We start from the raw sequence: 18,914 nt of genomic DNA, 5'->3' as shown, positions 1-18,914 counted from the left end.
TTTTGCAGAAGGAGAAAACAGCTAAAACGCACTGTATGAAGAATGCTTGAGCTTACACTGTTTCTTTTAAGCAAATGACCTCTTTTCATCATTATCATCATGGTATGAAGGATTAGGCATAGTTTTAGAACCTGATTCACTCAACTACGTTTTGACCCTTATTGTTACTTTTAAAGCTTTTGCAGAAGGGGAAAACAGCTAAAACGCACTGTATGAAGAGTGCTTTAGCTTACACTGTTTCTTTTAAGCAAATGACCTGTTTTCATCATTATCATCATGGTATGAAGGATTAGGCATAGTTTTAGAACCTGATTCACTCAACTACGTTTTGACCCTTATTGTTACTTTTAAAGCTTTTGCAGAAGGAGAAAACAGCTAAAACGCACTGTATGAAGAATGCTTGAGCTTACACTGTTTCCTTTAAGGAAATGACCTGTTTTCATCATTATCATCATGGTATGAAGGATTAGGCATAGTTTTAGAACCTGATTCACTCAACTACGTTTTGACCCTTATTGTTACTTTCAAAGCTTTTAAGACGGAGAAAACAGCTAAAACGCACTGTATGAAGAATGCTTGAGCTTACACTGTTTCCTTTAAGGAAATGACCTGTTTTCATCATTATCATCATGGTATGAATGATTAGGCATAGTTTTAGAACCTGATTCACTCAACTACGTTTTGACCCTTATTGTTACTTTCAAAGCTTTTAAGACGGAGAAAACAGCTAAAACGCACTGTATGAAGAATGCTTGAGCTTACACTGTTTCCTTTAAGGAAATGACCTGTTTTCATCATTATCATCATGGTATGAAGGATTAGGCATAGTTTTAGAACCTGATTCACTCAACTACGTTTTGACCCTTATTGTTACTTTTAAAGCTTTTGCAGAAGGAGAAAACAGCTAAAACGCACTGTATGAAGAATGCTTGAGCTTACACTGTTTCTTTTAAGCAAATGACCTGTTTTCATCATTATCATCATGGTATGAAGGATTAGGCATAGTTTTAGAACCTGATTCACTCAACTACGTTTTGACCCTTATTGTTACTTTTAAAGCTTTTGCAGAAGGAGAAAACAGCTAAAACGCACTGTATGAAGAATGCTTGAGCTTACACTGTTTCCTTTAAGGAAATGACCTGTTTTCATCATTATCATCATGGTATGAAGGATTAGGCATAGTTTTAGAACCTGATTCACTCAACTACGTTTTGACCCTTATTGTTACTTTTAAAGCTTTTGCAGAAGGAGAAAACAGCTAAAACGCACTGTATGAAGAATGCTTGAGCTTACACTGTTTCTTTTAAGCAAATGACCTCTTTTCATCATTATTATTATGGTATAAAAGATTAGGTATAGTTTTAGAACCTGATTCACACAACTACGTTTTGAACCTTATTGTTACTTTCAAAGCTTTTGCAGTAGGAGAAAACTTCTAAAACGGATTGTATGAAGAATGCTTGAGCTTACACTGTTTCCTTTAAGGAAATGACCTGTTTTCATCATTATCATCATGGTATGAATGATTAGGTATAGTTTTAGAACCTGATTCACACAACTACGTTTTGAACCTTATTGTTACTTTCAAAGCTTTTGCAGTAGGAGAAAACTTCTAAAAAGGATTGTGTAGTGGCCATTTGTCCATAAACTTAAACCAAACAAATAATAACAAACTTCTCAAATGGCCACTTGAGGCTAGGTCATGGTTAGGCTTTACGCAGGTTCAGAGGTACCAAAGCAAAGTGCTGTCCATACCAAGATTGAGTTGAAGGAGGTTTATTCACACACATAAGTAAGCTCACAGACATTCCTGCTGCCTCTCTCACGCTGGTAAAAAACCATATGCCCTCCTAGCCTGAAGCACCTCCCACCTTGACCTACTTTATGCAAATGAACATAACACCATGTGACCAATAAACGACAATACAAGTAAAGCATAAATACAAAATAAACCAAATTAACCTTAGCAAGAAAATAAATGAATAAATGAAGCTATAAATTAACTCAAGCCCAAAATAAACAAAAATAACAATATAGCTCCAACAACCCAGCCCCTAATTGTGACGGTACTTTACCCACAATTAACCTTTATCAAAAAAGGAGCTATTCTCTAATTGTAGCTTAAGCATTAAACTGAAATCTTCACATCTTTGCATTCTCCACACCTGAAAGAAACAAATAGATGGAAGACAGAGATAGGAGAAAGAATGAATTGTATAGTCAATTATTTGCCTCCAAGAGAAGACAGAGCTTGGTTATTGGTCTGTCCAGGATGCTGTTCTTCGTTTGGACCTTCACCGAGCGAACCAGTCCTCTGGAGTTAGCTGTGGTGCTTAGAACTCTGCCCATCATCCATGAGCCTCTTGGAGCTGTGGCATCAGCGATTACAACAATATCTCCTGGAATAAAGTTTCTCTTCTGCTTCATCCACTTTTGCCTTTCTTGCATTACAAGCAAATACTCTGCTGTCCACCTTTTCCAGAAAAGCTCCGCAACGTACTGCACTTGCCTCCATCTCCTCTTAATGTACAGATCAGATTTCTCGAACAGACCTAATGGCAGAATAGGCTTGCCTTTTAACAGGAGAATGTGATTTGGAGTAAGCGCTTCTAAATCATTGGGATCTTCTGAAGCCTTAGTTATTGGCCGGTCATTGAGTATCGCTTCCACCTCGCAAAACAGCGTTTGCAGGCCTTCCTCGTCCAGCAGTTGATGTCCAACAACAGAGGTAAGTACACTGCGCACAGAGCGAATCAAACGTTCCCAAACGCCACCTTGGTGAGATGCAGCTGGGGTGTTAAAACTCCACGTCATTCCTTCCTGCACAAAAGTCCTTTCAATTTTAGAATGATTTAAAGCGGCCAATGCCTGCCTCAGTTCCTTCTTCGCACCAACAAAATTTGTGCCGTTATCTGACCTTATACTTATCACAGGTCCTCTTCTGCAGATAAATCTTCGCACAGCATTGATGCAGGAGTCTGTGTCGAGGGAGTGCGCCACCTCAAGGTGTACTGCGCGGCTACTCATACAAGTAAATATCACTCCATATCGCTTCAGCATAGTTCTACCTCTCCTCACCTCCAATGGTCCAAAATAGTCCACTCCCGCATTTGTAAAGGGTGCGTTATCAGGCACAACTCGTTCCTCCGGTAAGTCGGACATCTTCTGTTCTCCAAGCTTTCCTCTGTACCTTCTGCACACTGTACATTGTGAGAGAATCTTCCTGGCCGCAGAGTTGGCATTTATGATCCAATACTTCTGTCTCAATCTGTGCAGCATGTGATTGCGTCCAGCATGTCCAAGTTGGCAATGGATGTAACGCAATATGAGCTGGGAAACGTGCAAATCCTTTGACAGAATCACAGGATGCTTTACCTCCCACGGCAGTGCAGATTTAAACAGACGTCCACCAACTCTGAGGATGCCATCTTCGATGAAGGGGTCGAGGCGATACAGAGGACTGTCTTTAAAAACAGTCTTTGGGTCACGTTTTAGTGAGGAAATTTCAGTACTGAATCTTTGGTTTTGCGCAAACTGAATTATTGCCTTTTCGGCTTCCTCCAAGCGCTCTGGTGTCAAGCTGGATTTTCCAAGTGCGGCTTTGAATTTTTTAATCTCCTTTTCCACATTCTCATTCTGGTTGACCACATATTCTTTCCTCTTTTGGCTCAAAAGTAAAAGTCTTTCTTTCAGCTCCATCAGCCAGGCCACTGATGTTTTAAGCTTTCTCCAGGATGAAAAATAGTGAATGAGCTGACTGAGGGGATTGTCACTGTGTATTGTAACAACATTCACCTTGAGTTCCCTTTTCACCTCCGTATCATCAGATGGAATGGAAGAGGAGTCCAAGTCAAGCTTTGGCCACCTGGTGGGGGGCAAGAGCAAAAAGTCCGGTCCTTTTAGCCACTTTCCTTTCCCAAACTCCTGAGCTCTTAGTCCTCGAGAAGCTTCATCTGCAGGATTGTCTTTGGTGTTTACATACCTCCACTGATCTTTGTCTGTGGATTCTCTTATGGTGCTGACACGATTGGCAACATATGTGTGAAAGCGCTTTGTTTCATTGAAGATGTACTTGAGAACAGTAGTGCTATCAGTCCAAAAGAATGACCTTTGCAATGGCAACTGTAGCTCTTTCAACAGCATTGTGTTCACTCGAACAGCAAGCACAGCTGCAGCAAGTTCAAGGCGTGGAATGGTTAGTTGCTTTAGAGGAGCGACACGAGCCTTGACTGTGATAAATGAAACATGCACATTGTCAGTGCTCTCCAATCTCAAGTATGAAACAGTGCCATATCCTGTTTGACTGGCATCTGAAAAATGATGCAGTTCTGCTTTCACTTGTGTTCCAAAGGTTTTGGGTTTAATACACCGTTCCACCTTAAATCCACTCATATGCTGAAGTTCAGAGAGCCACTCAGACCAATGTTCGGAGACGTCATGGGGAACTGGCTCATCCCACTTGAAGTTCATTCTGCACAGCTCCTGTAACAGTAACTTGGCAGGTATTATAAAAGGAGACAGAAACCCCAGCGGGTCGTAAAGAGAGCTCACCACAGAAAGGATGCCCCTCCTAGTGTGTGGACGTTCCTGCACTGCAGTCCTGAAGCTGAACGTATCTCCTTGAACACACCATTGCATCCCCAGAGCTCTTTTCACAGGGAGTTGATCTCTGTCCAAATCCATGTTCCCCAAACCCACTGCTCTGATGTCACTAGGAATAAGTGCAAACACATTTGAGTTATTTGTGACCCACTTTTGGAGATGGAAGCCGCCCTTTTTACAGAGAGATGTTAATCCATGTATGAGCTCCACTGCATCTTCCTCTGTCACAGTAGACTTAAGACAGTCATCCACGTAGAAATTTGTCTTGACTGTACGGAGGACATCGGGTGAGTATTGCAGTGCATTATCCTCAGCAGTTCTCCTCAGTGCATAGTTTGAGCAGCTTGGTGAGGATACAGCTCCAAACAAATGCACGCACATCCTGTATTCCTCTGGCTCCGCTGTAGCGTCTCCATTGGGCCACCATAGAAAGCGCAAGAAGTTAACGTGCTTATATGGAACCCGGACCTGATGGAACATGGCGTTGATATCAGCCATAACAGCGATGGGCTCTTCTCTAAACCGAAGGAGGACACCAATTAGCGTGTTAGTAAAGTCTGGGCCCTGCAGGAGCTGACTGTTCAATGATGTACCCTTATAAGTACAGCCGCAATCAAACACAACACGCAACTTTCCTTTGGTTGGATGATGTACACCATGGTGGGGAATGTACCACACCTTTCCTTGTTCCAGAGTGGGCTCATTTGTGGGAACCTTTTCTGCATATCCTTGTTTTAACATGTTGTTAAGGAAATCAACGTATTGAGCCTTGAATGAAATATCTCTATTAAATCTCCTCTTCAGGCCTTGGAGTCTTTGTAGTGCGATGCAGCGATTATTTGGCAAAACAGGATTGTCAACTCTGAAAGGTAAGTCAATGTAATAATGTTCATTGTTAAGCACTGTCGTACTCTCCACAATTTTCATGAATTTAATGTCTTCTCTTGACATCTCAAGTTGTTCATCACTTGTTCTTTCAATAAAGTCATGATTATACTGTTGCATCAACATACTTTCCAAGTGTTCCACAGATATGTGATTAGCAGTTACAACAATGCATCCTGATTTGACACCAGTACCTTCAGAGTCTCCAGCACGAAGAGGCCCGTTTATGACCCAGCCAACTCTGGTCCTCACTGCATACGGTCCACCGCATTGACTGTTTATCAGTTCCCATGGCTCCAAAACTTTAGAAGAGTCGGTTCCAATGAGCAAGTCTACATCTGCATCTACTTCATGTAGCCTAATGCTACTCAAATACGCCCATTTGGCAACATCATCCTGACATGGCACATTGACTTTAGATACAGGCATTTTTGTTTGTGTCAGAACAGATGGTAGCTCAATAAAATCATCGGTGTCGAATCCAGACACCTCCAGACCGGTAACGATAGTAGTGTTAATGGTTTTAGTCTGCCCCATTGTCCTCAACACTACATTACAGTTTTTTCCTGATACTCCCAGCCTTTCAGCCAAACTTGTAGTACAGAAGGTACCAGAGCTCCCAGGATCCAGGAAAGCATAAGTATGCACAACTCTATTACTTTTCTGACTTTTCACCTGCACAGCCACAATGGAAAAGACAGCAGTATCCTCATCACCAGCCCCAATATGACCACACGTCTGCTGCTTCCCGGATACAGTGCTTACAGTTTCTTTGGAGGTTATCCTTGTAATATCCTTCTCCACATGCAGGACAGAAGGGTGTTTCCTGTGACACACTTCACAATCCAAACGACTCCTACAGTCTTTGCTCGTGTGTCCATGTTTCAAGCACCCAAAACAAACGCCCTTCTCCTTTAGAAACTGAATCTTGTCCTGTTGTGTCTTTCTTCTAAACTGAAAGCATTTTTCCAGAGTGTGATTGGTAAGATAGCAGAACATACATTTGAGCTGGTTACTGTGAGCTGTCGAGTTTTCCATTTCTCTATGTCCATCCTTTGGTGCATTAATGCTGGTGGCAAATGTACCACTTTTCCTTTTCTGGTTAACTTGCATGGATAGCTTTGTATAGCTGGCTGGAGAAACATCATTAATATTTCCAAACAGAGGATCTGAAACAATTTTGACTTGTTTTTCAATAAAATTCACAAAATCAACAAACACTGCTCTGTTTCCAGTTTGTTCCAGTATGTCACATGCCACATTTCTCCACTTTTCCCTCAGCTTGTATGGGAGTTTCATTAGGATCGTCCTGAGGTTAGCTGGCATGTCCAACTCCTTCATATACTTTATATGATGTACTATATTGGAGCAACCTCGAAGGAACAAAGCAAATGACTGCAAAGCATTAACATCCTCAGGTTTTATTGAGGGCCAGTTGTTGATTTTGTCCATGTAAGCAGAAGAGATCTTATGTTCACTGCCAAAATGTTCAATCAAAAGCGCTTTTGCTCTTTGATAACCTGGTTCAGAGGGCATATGTTGACAACTTCTTACAATGTCTCTTGGTTGCCCCCTTGTATACTGTTCTAGAAAGTACAAACAATCACTGAAATTTTGAGTTTTATCCTCAATGCAATTTTCAAAGGCTCTGAGAAAAGATTTGAAATACAGGGGATCACCATCAAATACAGGTATATTTCTCATAGGCAGGGCAGAGGCTGTGTTTTGTTGGACCAACAGCGTAGTTATTTCATTTTGACGCTGCATGATGTTCAAAATGTCCAGAGAATTGATGGGTTGAACACCAACAGGGACAGAATTTAACAAGCGACTGGAGGTAGGTTCAAAGCTTTTATTGGTGGGCACATAGCGTTCAGCATTCGGATTTAGTTCATATGTCCCTTGAGTTTCTGACCTTTTCAAGTAAGAATTCATACCATCTGATGTTTGAGATGCACATCTTGACACGTTACCGCCACACTTTGAGCTTACTTCCAGAACCTCCAATTTTGCATTTGTCACCTTTAATTCTGCCTCCAGAGCAAGTTGTTCCTTTTCTCTCCTTAAATGTTCCTGTTTCTTACGCAAGTCCTCTTGTTCAAGTCGTATTTGTTCCTCCTGATCCTCCAAAATATGCCTTTGTTTCAGAGCAACCATGCGTTCCTGTAACGCTGCTCTTTCTGCTTGCGCTAATAGTTTTGCGGATGAACTGGATGAAGTCTTTGAGAGCTTAGAACCAGCCTTTGAACACATTGCAGAACCTTTATTGGATACACTGTCCTCAGGCCCAATACCAGTTGGATTATCAGGTGGTTTAATCGGAAGTTCATATGAATGGCCTGTGTTTGATAACCAACCTTTGACGTCATCAATAAAGCTTGAAAAACACTTTTCCTTTTGTTCAAAATATTTATCTTGTTTCTCCTTCTCATCCTGAGGTATGTCCAGTGACATAAATGACAAATGATGTTGTTTTGCCTCATCAACACATATTATCATTTGATCCAAAAGAGACTTGACTGCATCAATATTGTCTGCAGAATGCATCAACTTATCCATCTGATTCATACACGATTTGGCTCGTCTGCATTGCATCGATCTCTTTTCCTGACACGTTTGCATAAAAAACATCATTCCTTTAGCAGTAAAACTTGTGCGTCTTCTTGTAGGAAGCGCCGTGTCGCTCGTGGCTTTAGATGCAACGTCAGACATTTTACTCTTTGTCGATGTCGGTCATGTACACACACAGAGTTGTTTGCCAAGACTGAATAAAGCACATACCTTGTGGAACTTTGCTTGTTGCGGTGGTTGCCTTTGTACACAGAGTTGAATGCACGCAGTAGCTGTTGTTGTTGCGCGCGGCCGTGCGCATCACCTGTGAAGGCTTTGGGCCTTTGCGAATTCAAATTGCAGCAGATAATGTCCTCCACTCCGTAGTGCAGCTCCAGCGCTCCAGTATTGTCACCGTTATCCAGTACGGTGTCCAAGGAAACTTTACACTGTCGGATGGGTCGTATTATTCAATGTTTGCACTGTATCTAGCCCACGCCTCCGTCACTCCTAGGCCCTTTCCTTTGTTTGTCTCCCGCATCCAGGTGAGTAATCCACTTTCCAAACGGTAATCCAGCAAACGACAAGTCCAGTATCCACGTAAACCAACGATATATCCAGGGCGGGTTTTTTACTTAATGTAGTGGCCATTTGTCCATAAACTTAAACCAAACAAATAATAACAAACTTCTCAAATGGCCACTTGAGGCTAGGTCATGGTTAGGCTTTACGCAGGTTCAGAGATACCAAAGCAAAGTGCTGTCCATACCAAGATTGAGTTGAAGGAGGTTTATTCACACACATAAGTAAGCTCACAGACATTCCTGCTGCCTCTCTCACGCTGGTAAAAAACCATATGCCCTCCTAGCCTGAAGCACCTCCCACCTTGACCTACTTTATGCAAATGAACATAACACCATGTGACCAATAAACGACAATACAAGTAAAGCATAAATACAAAATAAACCAAATTAACCTTAGCAAGAAAATAAATGAATAAATGAAGCTATAAATTAACTCAAGCCCAAAATAAACAAAAATAACAATATAGCTCCAACAGATTGTATGAAGAATGCTTGAGCTTACACTGTTTCCTTTAAGGAAATGACCTGTTTTCATCATTATCATCATGGTATGAATGATTAGGCATAGTTTTAGAACCTGATTCACTCAACTACGTTTTGACCCTTATTGTTACTTTTAAAGCTTTTGCAGAAGGGGAAAACAGCTAAAACGCACTGTATGAAGAGTGCTTGAGCTTACACTGTTTCTTTTAAGCAAATGACCTGTTTTCATCATTATCATCATGGTATGAAGGATTAGGCATAGTTTTAGAACCTGATTCACTCAACTACGTTTTGACCCTTATTGTTACTTTTAAAGCTTTTGCAGAAGGAGAAAACAGCTAAAACGCACTGTATGAAGAATGCTTGAGCTTACACTGTTTCCTTTAAGGAAATGACCTGTTTTCATCATTATCATCATGGTATGAAGGATTAGGCATAGTTTTAGAACCTGATTCACTCAACTACGTTTTGACCCTTATTGTTACTTTCAAAGCTTTTAAAGACGGAGAAAACAGCTAAAACGCACTGTATGAAGAATGCTTGAGCTTACACTGTTTCCTTTAAGGAAATGACCTGTTTTCATCATTATCATCATGGTATGAATGATTAGGCATAGTTTTAGAACCTGATTCACTCAACTACGTTTTGACCCTTATTGTTACTTTTAAAGCTTTTGCAGAAGGAGAAAACAGCTAAAACGCACTGTATGAAGAATGCTTGAGCTTACACTGTTTCTTTTAAGCAAATGACCTCTTTTCATCATTATCATCATGGTATGAAGGATTAGGCATAGTTTTAGAACCTGATTCACTCAACTACGTTTTGACCCTTATTGTTACTTTCAAAGCTTTTGCAGTAGGAGAAAACTTCTAAAACGGATTGTATGAAGAATGCTTGAGCTTACACTGTTTCCTTTAAGGAAATGACCTGTTTTCATCATTATCATCATGGTATGAATGATTAGGCATAGTTTTAGAACCTGAATCACTTAACTACGTTTTGACCCTTATTTTTACTTTCAAAGCTTTTGCAGAAGGGGAAAACAGCTAAGACGGACTGTATGATGAAATGCTTGAGCTTACACTGTTTCTTTTAACCAAATGACCTGTTTTCATCATTATTATTATGGTATAAAAGATTAGGTATAGTTTTAGAACCTGATTCACACAACTACGTTTTGAACCTTATTGTTACTTTCAAAGCTTTTGCAGTAGGAGAAAACTTCTAAAAAGGATTGTATGAAGAATGCTTGAGCTTACACTGTTTCCTTTAAGGAAATGACCTGTTTTCATCATTATCATCATGGTATGAATGATTAGGCATAGTTTTAGAACCTGATTCACTCAACTACGTTTTGACCCTTATTGTTACTTTTAAAGCTTTTGCAGAAGGAGAAAACAGCTAAAACGCACTGTATGAAGAATGCTTGAGCTTACACTGTTTCTTTTAAGCAAATGACCTCTTTTCATCATTATCATCATGGTATGAAGGATTAGGCATAGTTTTAGAACCTGATTCACTCAACTACGTTTTGACCCTTATTGTTACTTTTAAAGCTTTTGCAGAAGGGGAAAACAGCTAAAACGCACTGTATGAAGAGTGCTTGAGCTTACACTGTTTCTTTTAAGCAAATGACCTCTTTTCATCATTATTATTATGGTATAAAAGATTAGGTATAGTTTTAGAACCTGATTCACACAACTACGTTTTGAACCTTATTGTTACTTTCAAAGCTTTTGCAGTAGGAGAAAACTTCTAAAACGGATTGTATGAAGAATGCTTGAGCTTACACTGTTTCCTTTAAGGAAATGACCTGTTTTCATCATTTTCATCATGGTATGAAGGATTAGGCATAGTTTTAGAACCTGATTCACTCAACTACGTTTTGACCCTTATTGTTACTTTTAAAGCTTTTGCAGAAGGAGAAAACAGCTAAAACGCACTGTATGAAGAATGCTTGAGCTTACACTGTTTCTTTTAAGCAAATGACCTCTTTTCATCATTATCATCATGGTATGAAGGATTAGGCATAGTTTTAGAACCTGATTCACTCAACTACGTTTTGACCCTTATTGTTACTTTTAAAGCTTTTGCAGAAGGGGAAAACAGCTAAAACGCACTGTATGAAGAGTGCTTGAGCTTACACTGTTTCTTTTAAGCAAATGACCTCTTTTCATCATTATCATCATGGTATGAAGGATTAGGCATAGTTTTAGAACCTGATTCACTCAACTACGTTTTGACCCTTATTGTTACTTTCAAAGCTTTTGCAGTAGGAGAAAACTTCTAAAACGGATTGTATGAAGAATGCTTGAGCTTACACTGTTTCCTTTAAGGAAATGACCTGTTTTCATCATTATCATCATGGTATGAATGATTAGGCATAGTTTTAGAACCTGAATCACTTAACTACGTTTTGACCCTTATTTTTACTTTCAAAGCTTTTGCAGAAGGGGAAAACAGCTAAGACGGACTGTATGATGAAATGCTTGAGCTTACACTGTTTCTTTTAACCAAATGACCTGTTTTCATCATTATTATTATGGTATAAAAGATTAGGTATAGTTTTAGAACCTGATTCACACAACTACGTTATGAACCTTATTGTTACTTTCAAAGCTTTTGCAGTAGGAGAAAACTTCTAAAACGGATTGTATGAAGAATGCTTGAGCTTACACTGTTTCCTTTAAGGAAATGACCTGTTTTCATCATTATCATCATGGTATGAATGATTAGGTATAGTTTTAGAACCTGATTCACACAACTACGTTTTGAACCTTATTGTTACTTTCAAAGCTTTTTCAGTAGGAGAAAACTTCTAAAAAGGATTGTATGAAGAATGCTTGAGCTTACACTGTTTCCTTTAAGGAAATGACCTGTTTTCATCATTATCATCATGGTATGAATGATTAGGCATAGTTTTAGAACCTGATTCACTCAACTACGTTTTGACCCTTATTGTTACTTTTAAAGCTTTTGCAGAAGGGGAAAACAGCTAAAACGCACTGTATGAAGAGTGCTTGAGCTTACACTGTTTCTTTTAAGCAAATGACCTGTTTTCATCATTATCATCATGGTATGAAGGATTAGGCATAGTTTTAGAACCTGATTCACTCAACTACGTTTTGACCCTTATTGTTACTTTTAAAGCTTTTGCAGAAGGAGAAAACAGCTAAAACGCACTGTATGAAGAATGCTTGAGCTTACACTGTTTCCTTTAAGGAAATGACCTGTTTTCATCATTATCATCATGGTATGAAGGATTAGGCATAGTTTTAGAACCTGATTCACTCAACTACGTTTTGACCCTTATTGTTACTTTCAAAGCTTTTAAAGACGGAGAAAACAGCTAAAACGCACTGTATGAAGAATGCTTGAGCTTACACTGTTTCCTTTAAGGAAATGACCTGTTTTCATCATTATCATCATGGTATGAATGATTAGGCATAGTTTTAGAACCTGATTCACTCAACTACGTTTTGACCCTTATTGTTACTTTTAAAGCTTTTGCAGAAGGGGAAAACAGCTAAAACGCACTGTATGAAGAGTGCTTGAGCTTACACTGTTTCTTTTAAGCAAATGACCTGTTTTCATCATTATCATCATGGTATGAAGGATTAGGCATAGTTTTAGAACCTGATTCACTCAACTACGTTTTGACCCTTATTGTTACTTTTAAAGCTTTTGCAGAAGGAGAAAACAGCTAAAACGCACTGTATGAAGAATGCTTGAGCTTACACTGTTTCCTTTAAGGAAATGACCTGTTTTCATCATTATTATCATGGTATGAAGGATTAGGCATAGTTTAAGGAACCTGATTCACTCAACTACGTTTTGACCCTTATTGTTACTTTCAAAGCTTTTAAAGACGGAGAAAACAGCTAAAACGCACTGTATGAAGAATGCTTGAGCTTACACTGTTTCCTTTAAGGAAATGACCTGTTTTCATCATTATCATCATGGTATGAATGATTAGGCATAGTTTTAGAACCTGATTCACTCAACTACGTTTTGACCCTTATTGTTACTTTTAAAGCTTTTGCAGAAGGAGAAAACAGCTAAAACGCACTGTATGAAGAATGCTTGAGCTTACACTGTTTCTTTTAAGCAAATGACCTCTTTTCATCATTATCATCATGGTATGAAGGATTAGGCATAGTTTTAGAACCTGATTCACTCAACTACGTTTTGACCCTTATTGTTACTTTCAAAGCTTTTGCAGTAGGAGAAAACTTCTAAAACGGATTGTATGAAGAATGCTTGAGCTTACACTGTTTCCTTTAGGAAATGACCTGTTTTCATCATTATCATCATGGTATGAATGATTAGGTATAGTTTTAGAACCTGATTCACACAACTACGTTTTGAACCTTATTGTTACTTTCAAAGCTTTTGCAGTAGGAGAAAACTTCTAAAAAGGATTGTATGAAGAATGCTTGAGCTTACACTGTTTCCTTTAAGGAAATGACCTGTTTTCATCATTATCATCATGGTATGAATGATTAGGCATAGTTTTAGAACCTGATTCACTCAACTACGTTTTGACCCTTATTGTTACTTTTAAAGCTTTTGCAGAAGGAGAAAACAGCTAAAACGCACTGTATGAAGAATGCTTGAGCTTACACTGTTTCTTTTAAGCAAATGACCTCTTTTCATCATTATCATCATGGTATGAAGGATTAGGCATAGTTTTAGAACCTGATTCACTCAACTACGTTTTGACCCTTATTGTTACTTTTAAAGCTTTTGCAGAAGGGGAAAACAGCTAAAACGCACTGTATGAAGAGTGCTTGAGCTTACACTGTTTCTTTTAAGCAAATGACCTCTTTTCATCATTATTATTATGGTATAAAAGATTAGGTATAGTTTTAGAACCTGATTCACACAACTACGTTTTGAACCTTATTGTTACTTTCAAAGCTTTTGCAGTAGGAGAAAACTTCTAAAACGGATTGTATGAAGAATGCTTGAGCTTACACTGTTTCCTTTAAGGAAATGACCTGTTTTCATCATTATCATCATGGTATGAATGATTAGGTATAGTTTTAGAACCTGATTCACACAACTACGTTTTGAACCTTATTGTTACTTTCAAAGCTTTTTCAGTAGGAGAAAACTTCTAAAAAGGATTGTATGAAGAATGCTTGAGCTTACACTGTTTCCTTTAAGGAAATGACCTGTTTTCATCATTATCATCATGGTATGAATGATTAGGCATAGTTTTAGAACCTGATTCACTCAACTACGTTTTGACCCTTATTGTTACTTTTAAAGCTTTTGCAGAAGGGGAAAACAGCTAAAACGCACTGTATGAAGAGTGCTTGAGCTTACACTGTTTCTTTTAAGCAAATGACCTGTTTTCATCATTATCATCATGGTATGAAGGATTAGGCATAGTTTTAGAACCTGATTCACTCAACTACGTTTTGACCCTTATTGTTACTTTTAAAGCTTTTGCAGAAGGAGAAAACAGCTAAAACGCACTGTATGAAGAATGCTTGAGCTTACACTGTTTCCTTTAAGGAAATGACCTGTTTTCATCATTATTATCATGGTATGAAGGATTAGGCATAGTTTAAGGAACCTGATTCACTCAACTACGTTTTGACCCTTATTGTTACTTTTAAAGCTTTTGCAGAAGGAGAAAACAGCTAAAACGCACTGTATGAAGAATGCTTGAGCTTACACTGTTTCCTTTAAGGAAATGACCTGTTTTCATCATTATTATCATGGTATGAAGGATTAGGCATAGTTTAAGGAACCTGATTCACTCAACTACGTTTTGACCCTTATTGTTACTTTCAAAGCTTTTAAAGACGGAGAAAACAGCTAAAACGCACTGTATGAAGAATGCTTGAGCTTACACTGTTTCCTTTAAGGAAATGACCTGTTTTCATCATTATCATCATGGTATGAATGATTAGGCATAGTTTTAGAACCTGATTCACTCAACTACGTTTTGACCCTTATTGTTACTTTTAAAGCTTTTGCAGAAGGAGAAAACAGCTAAAACGCACTGTATGAAGAATGCTTGAGCTTACACTGTTTCTTTTAAGCAAATGACCTCTTTTCATCATTATCATCATGGTATGAAGGATTAGGCATAGTTTTAGAACCTGATTCACTCAACTACGTTTTGACCCTTATTGTTACTTTTAAAGCTTTTGCAGAAGGAGAAAACAGCTAAAACGCACTGTATGAAGAATGCTTGAGCTTACACTGTTTCCTTTAGGAAATGACCTGTTTTCATCATTATCATCATGGTATGAATGATTAGGTATAGTTTTAGAACCTGATTCACACAACTACGTTTTGAACCTTATTGTTACTTTCAAAGCTTTTGCAGTAGGAGAAAACTTCTAAAAAGGATTGTATGAAGAATGCTTGAGCTTACACTGTTTCCTTTAAGGAAATGACCTGTTTTCATCATTATCATCATGGTATGAATGATTAGGCATAGTTTTAGAACCTGATTCACTCAACTACGTTTTGACCCTTATTGTTACTTTTAAAGCTTTTGCAGAAGGAGAAAACAGCTAAAACGCACTGTATGAAGAATGCTTGAGCTTACACTGTTTCTTTTAAGCAAATGACCTCTTTTCATCATTATCATCATGGTATGAAGGATTAGGCATAGTTTTAGAACCTGATTCACTCAACTACGTTTTGACCCTTATTGTTACTTTTAAAGCTTTTGCAGAAGGGGAAAACAGCTAAAACGCACTGTATGAAGAGTGCTTGAGCTTACACTGTTTCTTTTAAGCAAATGACCTCTTTTCATCATTATTATTATGGTATAAAAGATTAGGTATAGTTTTAGAACCTGATTCACACAACTACGTTTTGAACCTTATTGTTACTTTCAAAGCTTTTGCAGTAGGAGAAAACTTCTAAAACGGATTGTATGAAGAATGCTTGAGCTTACACTGTTTCCTTTAAGGAAATGACCTGTTTTCATCATTATCATCATGGTATGAATGATTAGGTATAGTTTTAGAACCTGATTCACACAACTACGTTTTGAACCTTATTGTTACTTTCAAAGCTTTTTCAGTAGGAGAAAACTTCTAAAAAGGATTGTATGAAGAATGCTTGAGCTTACACTGTTTCCTTTAAGGAAATGACCTGTTTTCATCATTATCATCATGGTATGAATGATTAGGCATAGTTTTAGAACCTGATTCACTCAACTACGTTTTGACCCTTATTGTTACTTTTAAAGCTTTTGCAGAAGGGGAAAACAGCTAAAACGCACTGTATGAAGAGTGCTTGAGCTTACACTGTTTCTTTTAAGCAAATGACCTGTTTTCATCATTATCATCATGGTATGAAGGATTAGGCATAGTTTTAGAACCTGATTCACTCAACTACGTTTTGACCCTTATTGTTACTTTTAAAGCTTTTGCAGAAGGAGAAAACAGCTAAAACGCACTGTATGAAGAATGCTTGAGCTTACACTGTTTCCTTTAAGGAAATGACCTGTTTTCATCATTATTATCATGGTATGAAGGATTAGGCATAGTTTAAGGAACCTGATTCACTCAACTACGTTTTGACCCTTATTGTTACTTTCAAAGCTTTTAAAGACGGAGAAAACAGCTAAAACGCACTGTATGAAGAATGCTTGAGCTTACACTGTTTCCTTTAAGGAAATGACCTGTTTTCATCATTATCATCATGGTATGAATGATTAGGCATAGTTTTAGAACCTGATTCACTCAACTACGTTTTGACCCTTATTGTTACTTTTAAAGCTTTTGCAGAAGGAGAAAACAGCTAAAACGCACTGTATGAAGAATGCTTGAGCTTACACTGTTTCTTTTAAGCAAATGACCTCTTTTCATCATTATCATCATGGTATGAAGGATTAGGCATAGTTTTAGAACCTGATTCACTCAACTACGTTTTGACCCTTATTGTTACTTTCAAAGCTTTTGCAGTAGGAGAAAACTTCTAAAACGGATTGTATGAAGAATGCTTGAGCTTACACTGTTTCCTTTAAGGAAATGACCTGTTTTCATCATTATCATCATGGTATGAATGATTAGGTATAGTTTTAGAACCTGATTCACACAACTACGTTTTGAACCTTATTGTTACTTTCAAAGCTTTTGCAGTAGGAGAAAACTTCTAAAAAGGATTGTATGAAGAATGCTTGAGCTTACACTGTTTCCTTTAAGGAAATGACCTGTTTTCATCATTATCATCATGGTATGAATGATTAGGCATAGTTTTAGAACCTGATTCACTCAACTACGTTTTGACCCTTATTGTTACTTTTAAAGCTTTTGCAGAAGGGGAAAACAGCTAAAACGCACTGTATGAAGAGTGCTTGAGCTTACACTGTTTCTTTTAAGCAAATGACCTGTTTTCATCATTATCATCATGGTATGAAGGATTAGGCATAGTTTTAGAACCTGATTCACTCAACTACGTTTTGACCCTTATTGTTACTTTTAAAGCTTTTGCAGAAGGAGAAAACAGCTAAAACGCACTGTATGAAGAATGCTTGAGCTTACACTGTTTCCTTTAAGGAAATGACCTGTTTTCATCATTATCATCATGGTATGAAGGATTAGGCATAGTTTTAGAACCTGATTCACTCAACTACGTTTTGACCCTTATTGTTACTTTCAAAGCTTTTAAAGACGGAGAAAACAGCTAAAACGCACTGTATGAAGAATGCTTGAGCTTACACTGTTTCCTTTAAGGAAATGACCTGTTTTCATCATTATCATCATGGTATGAATGATTAGGCATAGTTTTAGAACCTGATTCACTCAACTACGTTTTGACCCTTATTGTTACTTTCAAAGCTTTTGCAGAAGGGGAAAACAGCTAAAACGCACTGTATGAAGAATGCTTGAGTTTACACTGTTTCTTTTAAGCAAATGACCTCTTTTCATCATTATCATCATGGTATGAAGGATTAGGCATAGTTTTAGAACCTGATTCACTCAACTACGTTTTGACCCTTATTGTTACTGTAGTGGCTATTTGTCCATAAACTTAAACAAAACAAATAATAACAAACTTCTCAAATGGCCACTTGAGGCTAGGTCATGGTTAGGCTTTACGCAGGTTCAGAGGTACCAAAGCAAAGTGATGTCCATAACAAGATTGAGTTTGAGGAGGTTTATTCACACACATAAGCAAGCTCACAGACATTCCTGCTGCCTCTCTCACGCTGGTAAAAAACCATATGCCCTCCTAGCCTGAAGTACCTCCCACCTTGACCTACTTATGCAAATGAACATAACACCATGTGACCAATAAACGACAATACAAGTAAAGCATAAATACAAAATAAACCAAATTAACCTTAACAAGAAAATAAATGAATAAATGAAGCTATAAATTAACTTAAGCCCAAAAATAAACAAAAATAAAAATATAGCTCCAACAGTTACTTTCAAAGCTTTTAAAGAAGGAGAAAACAGCTAAAACGGATTGTATGATGAAATGCTTGAGCTTACACTGTTTCTTTTAAGCAAATGACCTCTTTTCATCATTATCATCATGGTATGAAGGATTAGGCATAGTCTTAGAACCTGATTCACTCAACTACGTTTTGACCCTTATTGTTACTTTCAAAGCTTTTGCAGGAGAAAACAGCTAAAACGGACTGTATGAAGAATGCTTGAGCTTACACTGTTTTTTTTAAGCAAATCACCTGTTTTCATTATTATTATTATGGTATGAAGGATTAGGCATAGTTTTAGAACCTGATTCACTGCAGAAAACAGAGTGATTGACAAAAGAAATGACAAACTGTCATCAGATGGGTATACATATACTCTAATTTTGTGT

This window comes from Pungitius pungitius, chromosome 10 (genome assembly GCF_949316345.1).
Source record: "Pungitius pungitius chromosome 10, fPunPun2.1, whole genome shotgun sequence".
Classification (NCBI taxonomy): Eukaryota; Metazoa; Chordata; class Actinopteri; order Perciformes; family Gasterosteidae; genus Pungitius; species Pungitius pungitius.
Note: the sequence above shows the minus strand (reverse complement) of the source record.